Source organism: Lonchura striata, chromosome 5 (assembly GCF_046129695.1).
Source record: "Lonchura striata isolate bLonStr1 chromosome 5, bLonStr1.mat, whole genome shotgun sequence".
NCBI classification, from domain to species: Eukaryota; Metazoa; Chordata; class Aves; order Passeriformes; family Estrildidae; genus Lonchura; species Lonchura striata.
The window spans coordinates 13,900,021-13,913,288 of record NC_134607.1 but is presented as its reverse complement, the minus strand read 5'-3'; the positions used below and the strand labels follow the sequence as shown (position 1 = coordinate 13,913,288).

At 40.7% G+C, this 13,268-nt stretch overlaps 1 protein-coding gene across 4 annotated transcripts in view; it reads right to left on the bottom strand.

The window, feature by feature from the left end:
• The window catches only part of CALD1 (caldesmon 1), a 177,501-nt gene that overhangs the window by 104,853 nt on the left and 59,380 nt on the right, over window positions 1–13,268 (bottom strand). For all 4 annotated transcript variants that reach the window (XM_077783314.1, XM_021552045.3, XM_077783317.1 and 1 more), the window contains exon 2: window positions 3,140–3,233. The gene's annotated coding sequence lies outside the window, so the exon portion shown is untranslated. The remainder of the gene's footprint in view (window positions 1–3,139; window positions 3,234–13,268) is intronic.

The following is a 13,268-nucleotide window of genomic DNA, read 5'->3' as shown; positions in this document are numbered from 1 at the left end:
CTCTGTGAAGTTCCACACACCAATACAACAATGGCCCTGGGAAGATCAAAGCAGCAGCAACAGAAATGCAATTTTAAAGTGACAGGAGAGCATATTGTGAGGGAGCTGAAAAAGAACATTTGTGAATGAAGACTGAAGAACCCCAGCTCCCAACCTATCTTTCCCTCAGCACATGAAGGGCAATATTGCACAGAGGACAACCACACAGCTTCTGCTGCGCCCAAGCTGTGCTTGTCACTGCTTCCTGATGGACTCCCTGCCAGAGAGCAGAGCCAAAGGGCAGCACGTTCCTGCCACCTCCTCTCCAGTGAGCTGTATCTGCCCCCTACCTACTGAGAAGATGCAAATAACCAACTCCACTCCCTTCACTCCAAACACAGCAGTGATCCTGCCCTTACATATGATCTTTCTGCTTGTTCAGAATTCTTTTAATTTTTTTTTTTCAAATGTCCTTAAACCTCTGTCTGACAAGACATGGTTTATCAGAAGCAGATTTCTCTTCAGCTACCCAGTGTGTCTGTTTTAGAATTCCCAGGTGCTCTAATTTGTGGAAAATAAAAAATGTTCTTCTTCCAAAACTTGGGATGAGTCACAGCAGGTTTACTTGTTTGGGTTCACCCTTAAATGAGGAATAACTTTCTATATCTAAATGATGCTCTGGCTTTGTTTACAGCCACTCCAAACACCTCCTCAGTGACCCAACACAACACAAAACCCACCAGGCTCTCATCTCTCACAAAAGAGCTTTCCCACAAAAGTGCCCCAGCTGTACTCAGAGGTCACTTGATGTCCCAGAAGTTACCGGGAACTTGGACAAGATTGAGTTCTGCCCCTCCTTTTCCGAGTAGCAGAGAGGATGGATGAGAGAAGGAAGACCCTATGCCCATCTAACATTACCTCATAAAGCCATAGAAAATATCTTCAGAGACTCTACAAAAATGCTTTTCTCCTAAATGATTATTTAGGAGGAAAGCTGACTAAACCCATTCTTACACAATGTTTCCTAATGGCAAACATCTTTCAACAAAACAAACAATTCCAAGAGAAAATGAAAAACAATCATCCCTATCCAGTGACTCTGAACCTTAACCTTTGACGGTAGCACTTATTCTTGAAAGTAATTCATATAAGCATGTCAGATTGCCTTCCAAAATCAGGTTTGAATATATTCAAGGACTAACAGAAGACTTAAAAGGACTGTCATGATAATACTAAACTGTTACTGCCTTTCATATTCAGATAAAGAGATGTGTCTCATTTCCAGTGCAGAGATAATGCTGGGTTTTTTGTTTCCAAATTAGTGTATTGGTCCACAACATTTGCTTTCATGATTTTCTAAATGGCCTATTCCATGTATTTTCATTCACATCCCCTAAAACCCAACCCACCCTGTTCTGCCAGCTTTGCCATGTGAAAGTGGAGGTTAAGTATGGAAAATCTGGTCAGATTTTGCCTTTACTTCTTTGTGACAGAATTCTTTTGTCACCTTGACAAGTGCTGGGCAAGCACCAGAGGGACTTCAGCATGAGAGAGGTGAAATTTACCCTGCATCCAACACTTGGAGAAGATGACTGAGTCCCTGGAGAATGGATTTTCAGATGCAATTTATGAACCAAAAGAAGGAACCAGCCCCAGCTTAGCCTCAGTTCTGGGAGACTGAAGTGCCTTCTTTCAACACCTGTCTACAGATAGAACTCGAACTGCTGAGGTATCAGAAACTCTCTGGAGGACAGTCACTGCTCTCTTTGAATATCCAATCCTTAGCACAGGGAAAAAAGGCTTACATTTATGACCTCATTTACTTTTGGACAGTATGGCCTTCTTTGCCTCGATTCATATTTTTAAGGAATTGAAATACCTCATAAACACACTACTTGGGGAAGCACGTGAGAACTTAAAGCTAGACATCTCATGGGGAGAAATGTTCCATGGGAAATTTCAGAACATTTTAGCTGGTTCTGAATCAAAAAGAAATCCTAATTTTGAAACATCAGCGTTTCCTACAACTGGAAATACCAGATTGCATCTGGCTTCAGTTTTAAACACTCCCTACACCGAAGGCTCGAAAGTAATGCAGAACTGCAAAACAACAACCGGGGCAGAGAACAGCCTGCAACAATTATCAGCCCATTCTGCACTTGCACAAACCTTCTCAGAAGTGTAGACAAAGTTAAATTTGCTTTCCCAAGGATGATGACAAAACCAGCTGAAATGAGCCCAGACCCAGCAATCCTGATGGGGAGGGAAGGCTGCTGGAGATGAAAGGCAATGCAAGCAGTCTCCAGCCTTCTGCTCTGTGTGTCTCCCCCTCCAGACTGCTCTTGCCAAAAATAGAGGTACAGAGGAGGCCCAGGCACAGAGAGAAAGTGGTCCCTCACCAGTGACAAGCAGCTTATTGTACCCTGAATTGACTGAAGATTATGATATTTAAGGGGCAATATTTCTGACCCATCATTCTGCTGTCACAAGCACTGCTTAAACTTAGAGCCAGTCCACAGTTTGTCTCCAGTCTGGAATTTCTGTATATTGAAGGACTAAAGTTTACAGACATTCTAAACACTTCCTTTAAATGGTTTGTGAGCCCTCACTGGTTCTGGCAGCGAAAGAACAAAGTTTGTAAAAAAAAATGTCTACATGTTCCATGTTGTAAATAGTCAGTAAACACAGTTACTTGGTGTCTTACATACTTCTCAGAACCTGCTTGCTCTAAAAAGAAGACACAACAGGATAGCAGCACTCCAGCATATGATCATAACATGAATAAATATGATTTAAGACTCCCACTGCAGGAAAAAACTTGCTAAAATCCAGTGAGGAAACACAACTTTTAAAACAATAGCCATACATTGACAAAATGCTAACTGTAAAACACAATGATTTTTGAGTTGAAGGTAAAATTCCATGTGAAATGCTTTAAATCTACTATCAATTCTGAACAAAGTAATCACTGGTGTCAGTGACACCAGAGGGACAGGAGTCAAGTGTCTTCTGCAGGGTTCTGCACTGATTGTCAGAGGAATTTAGATCAACCTCCAAAGAAATAAGAAAACATACTAGAAATAGAAGCCTCAAATAAACCCCCCAGCTTCTGAATACCACAGGAAAGGAAGTCTGAGGTAACTTCTTTGATCATACTCACAGGAAGGCAATCAGAGGAAATATTCTGAGCTTTTCAGTAACAAACCAGCTGCTTGATGAATCAAAATGACGACTCCAGAAAAACGAGTTGATTTCTACACAAAAATAAAAAATAAAAAACTTTATTTAGAAAAGGCATAGTTACTCTGCATTCCTCATTTTTCTTTGGTAAAATCTTCTTTAATGACACTCCTAGAAAGATGGGGTTTTTTAAGTATGAAATAAAACTTAAAAAGTTTTAAGATACCAACAAAACTCACTGTCAAGAGCTCTAGAAGTTAGAATTTGACAAAGGAGATTTTGATTTCCCAAGATTTCTTAACCAAGTCAGTCACTAAAACATCTTTATGTCTGATACACACTCTTGTTGTTAGAACAAAATGAAATATACTGTCTGACCAGCAGTGAATTTTCAGAGCACAGACAGGTTTCAAGCACATCTCCCCTAAGGATATAGGATATTCCCTGCAGTATAAAAAATGTTCAAAAAAAGTACTCTGCAAAAGCAGATAAATAGTAAGATGACAGTCTGTGGATTATATGAAATTATTCAGTTTAATCAAACTTAAAAGTCAGTACTACAAACTGGGAAAAGAGTTCATAGCAATGAATTTCTACAGGCAGACTGAATTAATTTTTCAGAAGTAAAGGTACAGGAGGTAAAAAAAAAAAAAACACAAAAACAACTGAGATCATTATACAAACAGCAATCAACTCTAAATGAGCCAATGACACTCAAAACTTCTTGGAGTCTGAGGAAGAGTCCTCTGAGAATATTAGGTGGCTCCCTAAAAGGGTTGCCATGCATTGGAATGGGCTTCCCACCCTGAACAATTTCTGGGGGACCTGGTAGAAACCCACAAAGGACCAGGAAATGCAGTAAGAACAAGCTGCACTGAACTGGGGCATTTTTGCCCAGGGAAAAGCTTCCTCTTTGGTAGTGTACAGACACACCAGAGTAAAAACAAAAACTGCAAGCTTTATTCAGAGAGCCTCTAGTGGTCTGATCTCTTTAGAACCAAGGACCTTCATGCTGAACATCTGCTGCCAACAGAGGAAATAGATTATTTAAAAATCAACCTATTTTCAGTTATTTTAAGATAATAGTGTGAGGTTGGTACTTGCATTTATTTCTGGTTATTCACTGGAAACTCAGACTTTTGAGGATCCAATAAAAATGATTATGCTGTAATTTCAACAACAGTTTTACAGTCTGGTCTCTAGGTTTTAAGACACCTGTCACTGATTCACATTATTGAAAATACTGGGGTGGCCAAAGGCAGGAATGTGATCCAATGCATTAGGAGTTTCAGTACTAGATTCAAGAGATCTCAACCCCAGTTTTATGCTGAGCATTACTGTTGCACATACCACATAAGAAAAAAGAACAATATAAGAAAACAACCCTGGTTATCAGGGTATGAAAAGAACAACCAAGAACTCTAAATCATCTTCTTTCTCTCCCTGCTTACACCTGCTAACAGCAAGAGCAGACCAGGCCCTATCAGTCCAGAGCTTCAACTCCTGAATAACAAGGCCCTTCTGGGTCACTGAATTAATTCCAACTTTTCCACTAAATTGAAAATCTTACTTTGCTCATTTCTGTTGTTTAGTGTGCCCCATTTGATTCTCAGCAGGAATAACTTCAAGACATTCAGATCATGCTTTTGGAGGGTCCTGGGTCCAAAAGCCCTTTTCTGCTTCAGACCATTTGTTCTCTTTCAAGCTCATCAAGATTTCTGAAATGGAGACAATCCCCAAAAATATTTTCATTTTCTTTCCCACAGTCATGAAGACCTTTTCTGCTGCTCTCCTTGTATTTGCTCTGTTCTAAACCAACACTGTGGGAACTCAAAATGTCTCTCAGACATTTTTAGAGGTTCCAGGCCTTGGTCAGAAGCATTCTAGACCCTGGCAGACAGCTGAAAAACAACTGTGATTTTGAGTTTGAGCCATGGAATGAATTACCAACTTTGGAGGTGGAACAAGCAATCACAAAAGGTTAGATAGTATAGTGTAAGTAGTTACGAAGTAGAGGGGAAATTTTTTTAGTACTGTACAGGGGGGTTTTAGCACATGTACAGGGGGGTTTTCGCTTTGTATATGGGGGTCAGAAGTTCTAAGATGGAGGAAAGTGGGCTGAACCCATCCTTCTTCCTTCTTCTTCCTTACCTCCATGTTCTTGGTGATGTTGGCACTCACACATTGGTTTAGAGTAGAAAAACACTTGGCAACGTAGGTAGTAGGTATTGGGGAATAATTGTAAACATGTTATACGTAATATATCTTATAAAAGATAGCAGCAACCCTAGGCGGAGAGAGAGACGAAGAAGACAGCAGATAGAGAGGATGTCAGGGTGTGTGTGTGCCTCTACCCAGGCCGCTGATCAAATAGCCGCAGTCCAAGAACATAATCTGTTAGATAACTAGCAATAAACTGCCTTGAGACCGAACAGCTAAAGCCTGCGGAGTTTTTCTTTGGAAGCACAGGTTGGAGGAGGAATTTCACCACCACATGTGGCCCCAAAACAAGGCTGGGGTTCCCACAAACACTTTTCTGAATCAAGTTCAACATAACTTGTGATATCAATAAAATTACTGAAATATTCTCTCATAGTGTTTGCCTTCCAAAAGAGCTTCTATCTCACCACAATTCCATTGTAAGTTTACTATGAAGGGTTATGAACAATTTAACAAACAGGTAATTTCCATCCAACTTAAGCGTGAATGAAGTTCAGGCCCAGGTCAAAAAACAGACTCCATAAATCCAAACCCTCGAATCCAACAAACATCCCTCAGGTTTGGACCCACTTTGGGCTGTAATCTTCAGTGGTAATATTGGCACAATTTTTACTGATTCTTCAATCCTTCAAATTCCCCTGACCATAAACTTTGGGTTCATGTTCTGCTCTTATTTGTGCAATGGCATTAACAGCATCCCAGACCTTGGCACACACCCAGCACTGCATATTCAACACTCAACTTCCAGCTAACATGGGCACCAGATTCCTAGATAACACAGGACAGTAGCCATTAAATACAATTTTAGTAACTGAAATGCTTTTATTGTAAGTTCTTAAAAATGCTTGATCAGAAGTTTTTTGTGGCTTAAGAAGCTCAGGAGTTGCTGCTGTCTTGATTATGGAAACTGGAGAAAACCAATGACATCCAAGGTCATTCAGCAGCTAACCTGTGACATTTAAATGTAGGTTGTGGAGGGCTATTAAAAATATATGCATACACACACAAAGAAAAGCATAGTTTCACTCCCCCCTGCTCTGGTAATGAATTTGGTTCCATTACACCTGGTAGTTTTGAATGGAAATAAAGTTATGGGGCCCAGTTATCAAATTCTGTGTTGCAGCTATTCCATTTTATCCAAGAGATCCCATCAGTAATCAATATCAGATGTTTAGAGTAGAACACAGGGACAGGGAAAGTATATAATGAAGCTTCCCACAAATACTCTACAGCAGCTTGTGACTTGCAGAATGCCTGAGTCAAAGGTGGAATCCATATATTTACTGATCTCCATAGCAGCCTTTTTCCATTAGGTTCAGCAGCTGCCAACACTGAAAAAAATCCTGTGACAGCGTCCTCACTCACCTAGTGCACAGTTAGCTCTGGTATGCACACAAAGTATTCAGCATTGCATCCCACACAACAGAGCAATCCCAAACCTGACAGCAAGGTGGTTAAAAAGCTGCCTTGGTAATAGCACACCCAGGTTTCAGTCCCACCTCCATATGTAACCACTTAGGAAAATGAAATTACATCAGTATGAAAGAGTGGGAATGTAAAGAATAGGTGAAAACTGCATTTGAGCATTCTTTGTGACAATAGAGGTAACCCAGTCTGCCTACTGCACTCTGAGTTAGCAACTTGTTAGTCAAAAGTTTACATCCTCTAGTACATGAAAATAGCAAATATTTTACAGAATCACAGAACAGTTCAGGTTAGATGACACCTCTGCAGATCACCTAGTCCAATTCCCTGCTCCAAGCAGGCTGCCCCAGCACCATGTCCAGTTGGGGTTTGAATATTCCCAAGGATGGAGACACCACAGCTTCTCTTGGAAATCTGTTCCAGTGTTGATCTCTCCAGTAATAAAGTTCTTCCCTATATCTAACTGGATTTTTTTTTTTTTCATTTCAATTTCTGTCCTTTTCCTTCTTGTCCTTTAAGAAGACTCTGGTTTAGTTGTTTTATTGTATCTGTTCCCACTCCCATGCTGACAGTCACAGTGTGTGACAGCCACAGAGTGGCTGTTAAGCTTGAATCTTACCCCAGTTACAGTTAGGAATTTTTATCCATAGATTTCAATATTGGCTGATGTGCAAATTATTTCTTTTTCCTCAAGTCATGAAAACGACACCAGGAAACTACCCTTTTTAAAAAAATAGTCTAGGTGAAGTATTTGAATACCCACTTCTTCCAGACCTACTTTTCTTCTTTTGATTTTTATGTTGTCACTGTTGTCATGTAATTTATTTACGTGGGAAGACATTACAGAGGGAGCAATTAAAACTTTTCCTTGGACATGCTGTGTGCAAGGAGGAGGCTTTTCAATACAGGATTTGGCAAACCAGTGTTGCCAGCAGCAGAGGGGGCAAGAAGCCTCAAACTTATCCATTACTAGGATACCCAAAAGAGGTGCCCAAGGAATTTGTCTTCTAGCATGACCTGGAAAGGGGAGGTGTGTTCACACTGCTCACCCAGACACTTCCACACAGCTTATCAGTACCAAACAACAGTTCAAAGGAAATAAAAACACCTCACGCAGCAATATGCTTGAGTTACATTTAAAAACCATAGTCAAATCCCACTGCCTTCAGGCTAAACACACTTTTGCAGAATCTGCTGAACACAGTTTGCTGTGCCTGAGCTCCACCTCCCAGAGGGGTGCAGCCATCTCCTGGGGGAAAGTTTTGTGAAGGAGAAAGAACTTCCCCTTCCATTCTGCCACACCGCTAAGATCCTCTTAATGAGAAATTCATCTGACCTCCAAAGCTTCAGAAAATGACAAATTTCCCCTCCACCATTGTAAAATGCCAATTATCCTTATGCTGATTTGAGTAGCAGGATGCCCTGGTATTTTGGAGGGAAGTAATTCCTCTTCTATTCACAATGATACTCTCTCAACAAAAGTGAACATCTTTCAGATACAATGACTGCCCTACATGCAGGGTTTCATTCTGCACATCCTGGCATGGAACAGGAAAGAAAGCCAAGTGCTTCCTGAGGTTAAACACAACCAAAAGGAGGACTAGGTACAGCTCATACTGAGTGAAGGTAGATTGTGAGAGCTGTGCATGGTAATTCCTGAAAGTAAAGACTAACAAATAAGCAAAGTATGTGTGCATCTGAGCAGATGTGGGCTGGAACAGCATCCTTGGCCATGTAAATATAGCACTTGCTTCCTTCTTTGGCCACATTTGTGCTACTAAGCAGAAACCATTTGCTAACCACATAACAGTGGCATTTGCATTAGCAGAAAACCAGACTGCTCGTCTCTTCCTGCTTTGCTCAGCACTTACTGACCACAGGAATAAATAAACAGAGGGCTGTGCTCCCCAGCTGCTCCACGCAGGATCTGCTGTTCTCCCAGGGACACACCAGTGGCAGCAGGAACAGGCCAGGCCTGTTCCAGAGGAGCCCTTGGTCTGCTGGAACTCAAAATGTCCCTCAGACATTTTTGGAGGTACCAGGCCCTGGTCAGAAGCATTTGAGACCCTGGCAGGCAGCTGGAAACAGCTGTGATTTTGAGTTTGAGCCATGGAATGATTTACCAACCTTGCAGGAAGAACAAGAAGTCACAAAAGTTTAGATATTATAGTAGAAGTAGTTATAAAATAGAAGGAAGAATTTTTTAGTATTGTACAAGGGGGTTTTAACACCTGTACAGGGTTTTTTTTTTTGTTCTGTACATGGGGGTCAAAGGGTTTAAGATGGAGGGATGTAGGCCAGTCCTGTTCCTCCTCTTTCTTCTTCCTTGCCTCCATGTTCTTGGTGATGTTGGCACTCACAGATTGGTTTAGAGTAGAAAAGCACCATTTAATATAGGTAGTAGGTATTGGGGAAAAACTGTAAACATGTAATATGTAATATATCATATAAAAGATAGCAGCCCTGGGCGGGGGGAGAGAAGAAGAAGACAGCAGACAGGGAGGATGTCAGGGTGTGTGTGTGCCTCTGCCTGAGCTGCTGAGCAAACCACAGCAGCCTGAGAAAACAATCTTTTAGATAACTTGCAATAAACTGCCTTGAGACCGAACAACAAGAGGCTGCTGAGCCTTTCTTTGGAAGCACGGGTTGGAGGAGAGACTTTTCCACCACACGGAACCCCTGAACCAGACCAGGGTTCCGTCAGTTGTCCTCACATAAACCTCACTTGCCAGCAGAGGAGCAACACACACAGCAAGGAAAAGGCAGCTGAAAGGGAGTTTTCCCCTCTCAAACAGCGTGTTTGCAAGAGCAAACATTTTAAAATTTAAAAGCCAAAGCTGGTGATGCTGATATCCCTGGTTTTAATCTGGAAATTGAACATAAGCTCCCCTACATTGCTGGCAGTGCATGCAGGCATGTCTGCTACAGAACGTGCTTCTGAGGGGAACTATTTACTGCTAATAAAAAGTCCCAAATTCCTTGCAAATTCGCTGTCCCTTTCAGAAAAGGGTTCCAGAGAGCTTAGAGCTCTAATCCAAATTGTTAATAATACATAAAAAGAATACTGCATAATAATTCAAAAAATAGTCTCTTCCAACAGACAGTGAATGGAAACTGCCTGCTTTAAAGCATATTTGGACAGCTGCTAGCATCATTCAACATTTCAAATAAAAGAATCTGCTCAAAAAAAAAAAGTTAAGCTACAAAATTTGAAACAACAAAAAAGTCTCCTGTGAAAGCTCTGATTTTCTCCTCTTCTTTGTCATCTTCAGCTATTGAATGGAAACACACTAGTGGGATGGGTGTTGGAAGAGAGGGAGCTGCAGGGAAAATTCTATGAGCTGTATCCTTTTCAGGGAAGTTTAATTAATGGCATTTCTGAGAAGAATTTTGATTGACAGGATTAGTGCCAGCACTCAAAGTTTCTATTTGTGGATCCTGGAGCTCACAGCTCCCATAAAAATAAAAGAGCTCAGAAAAGAGCTTTGTGCAAATGAAGGCATTCCCTCAGCAGGGAAAGTTCATGTGAACTTCTTCTATGGCTTCCCTTCACATGGGTTTTTCTGTGGAGACAGGATAGCAGAAAGTCCCTGGAGAACACCCTCTCCATGAGGCAAAAGGTTTGATTCCATTTTCTAGGTCAGTCCTTGGGGAAGGTTTCTAAAAAGAGTCAAAATCAAGCCCCAAGAATGAGTGTTCCCAAATTTTGTGGAGGGAAACATTTGGTTCCACTTTCTTTTCTTTTGGATTTATTTCAGGTTTTAGTACAGACTAACTTTTACTTTCTAAATTCCTACCTCCTTCCTGCTAAGACAATCTAGTATTTTCCTAGCAACACTCAGCTCAAAAGATTTCAACTCTCTAATCACCTATAAAGACTTGGGACAAATTATTAAGTTGACCACAAGCATTGTGTTTTATTTGATTATTATCAAATCTTTAAGTACTATCAGAAATAAATCATCTTTACAAGGGGTAATGTGTTACATGACAAAACAAGAAACTGGAAATGAGCCAATGCTGCTCCATTGCAAAAACAAGGGAAGGATTCCAGTTCCCACAGGAAGCACACACCAGTTTGCTGAACCATCCTCCAGAAACATTGAAATGGAAGAGAAAAAGGAAAAAAAATTATTATTTTCACTTTCTACATCCTTTCTCTACCACCTTCCTCACAGGGTAATCTAGTTCAAATGCACTTATTCTACCCCAGAAGTTTTCATGCATCTTATTTGCATCACATTTTAATGGTTGTGCCCCATTTTTTCCTCTGCTATTCTCCTGCTTTCCCTCAACTGTACTCCAGCTTGTTTGCCCACTCCCATTCCCATTCTTGCTATACCAAACTTTAACCAATGTCTTGGCCCAAAATCCTCTTCCTCCTATTCCTTATTGTTATTCTCCTGGTATCTCCTACCTCTGATCCTATCAGTTTTGGGGGTTGTTCCCATAATCCTCCAATCTCTCCCTTTTTGTGCCTTAAAAATTCTTAGATAACATAATTTCTTCAAATTATAAGCATTCTTATGCATTTGGGCTTGAAAATTTCTGCTTGACTGAGACAAGGTAAACAGAGCTCAACTTCCACAGAGGAAAAGTTTCATAGTGCACCAGAATGCCACTTACTCCAGAATAATGCAAAAAATCCAATGCAAAAAACTTTAAGTGGCTTTATTAGGTATGGAAAGCTTGCAAATCAGGCATCACAAAGCATGTCCCAGTAGTCACATTATTGGTGATTAATACATCTATCTTCTTCCACAGGCTGTTTCCAGTGACCCAACAAACCACTGCTTTTCTTGCAGCTACTGTCTGGGAACAGCTGGAGGTTTGATGCTTTCGGCTCCCACTGCTGTTGGCAGTGTTTAATAGAGATGACTGGTATACAACCCTGTATGTTCAGATCCACTTATTCTATCCCAGAAGTTTTCATACATCTTATTTGCACCACATCTTGATGGTTTTGCCCCATTTTTTTCCTCTGCTCATCTCCTGCTTTCCCTCAACTCTACTGTTCTGCAGCTTATTTGCTCACTCCTGTTCCCATTCTTGCTATACCAAACCTTTAAGGTTACAGAATTGCTATCTCATCTTTAATTAGTTCAAAAATGCCTGCAGAAAGGAGCAGATACACCTGAATACTCAAGGGCATCTAGATGTCTACACAAATACTGAAATTTTAGTCTGCTCAAGAAAGCAGACTGATACCATCAGCTCTACTCCATAAGTAACCAGCTTTGTCACCAGGTGCTGATAAATGGATCAGCACCCTGACTTCTTCCTGTTCTGCCCCATGGGTGGAGGAAATTAAGTTGCAGGAGAAGGCATGGCAAGCATTGTCTGTTTGCTAACTTTTCACTCCATGTGCAAACACAAGACCTGGCAGTTTGCAATCCATCATCTGGAGGGAAACCACCAAGGCTGCTTGTCAGCCTTCAAACACTGCTTGTGTGCTCAGTGATACCTGAGCTTTGCCAAACCCTCTCCATTTATTTTAATGAACTACAACTCATAACTTCAAAATGTAGTTTTGAATCTCTCCTCATATAAACAGCAAGGAATGTGCACATGGAAAATAAGTTATCCTGGTCACACCTATAACTTTTCCAAAAGGAAGGGCATGCTCAAGTACTGTAGATGAGAATCAAGATGACTGAGTCCCAGCTACTTGTTTAGACTGTTAGTCTTGCTTTCAGTGGTAGGAAATATTACATAAAATCCACGTAACCCATACAAGCTAAGTGCAAATGATGAAAGAAATCAGCAAGGGAAAAGAGGCCAGAGAGCTGTTGTGATGGAAGAATAGCAGCTGGGAAAACTGAAGTCAACCCAGCTATGTTATTTTTTAATTAAAAATAAACATAGCCTTTGTTGCCAAGGGATTGGTTAGCATTCCATTAAAAAAAAAAAAAAAAAAAGGAATTTTGTTTTACTTCATTCTCATTCCCCTCCTAACCTCCCTGCCCACCCCTTCCCCCCCAAAAAAGTATTTATAGATTTTTCAAAAAAAATATGGTCAAACAATTTAGTTCAGTCTGCAGCACCACACAGAACCACCTATTTTTAAGGCATTCTCTTTCTCTTACACCAATTCCTCTTTGATTAAAAATAGTCAGACTACCATTTTAATTTTGTTAATTATTTGGTCTTCTGCTGCTGAGGTCCGTGCTAGCTGTACAAGTATGCATGACTAAAGTGCACATGTGTGAAGGGTAAAATCCCTGTTTGGACAGCACTTTTAATGAAGGTTTCAGCAGAGCCATGTTAATCCTTCCAAGTTCAGCCTTGCTTCTCTTCAACACTAAAGCAGCTTTTGCTCACATCTGGTTAGGGGTTTGTCCTAATTTTTATGAAATTTCTTTGTGTCCAAAACCAGTGAAGGTCTTATGTTTTTTCTTTGCAATCCTCACTTCACAAACAGGAGTGTGGAGCCACTTAGCAGAGAAAAACTAAAGCATCCAAAG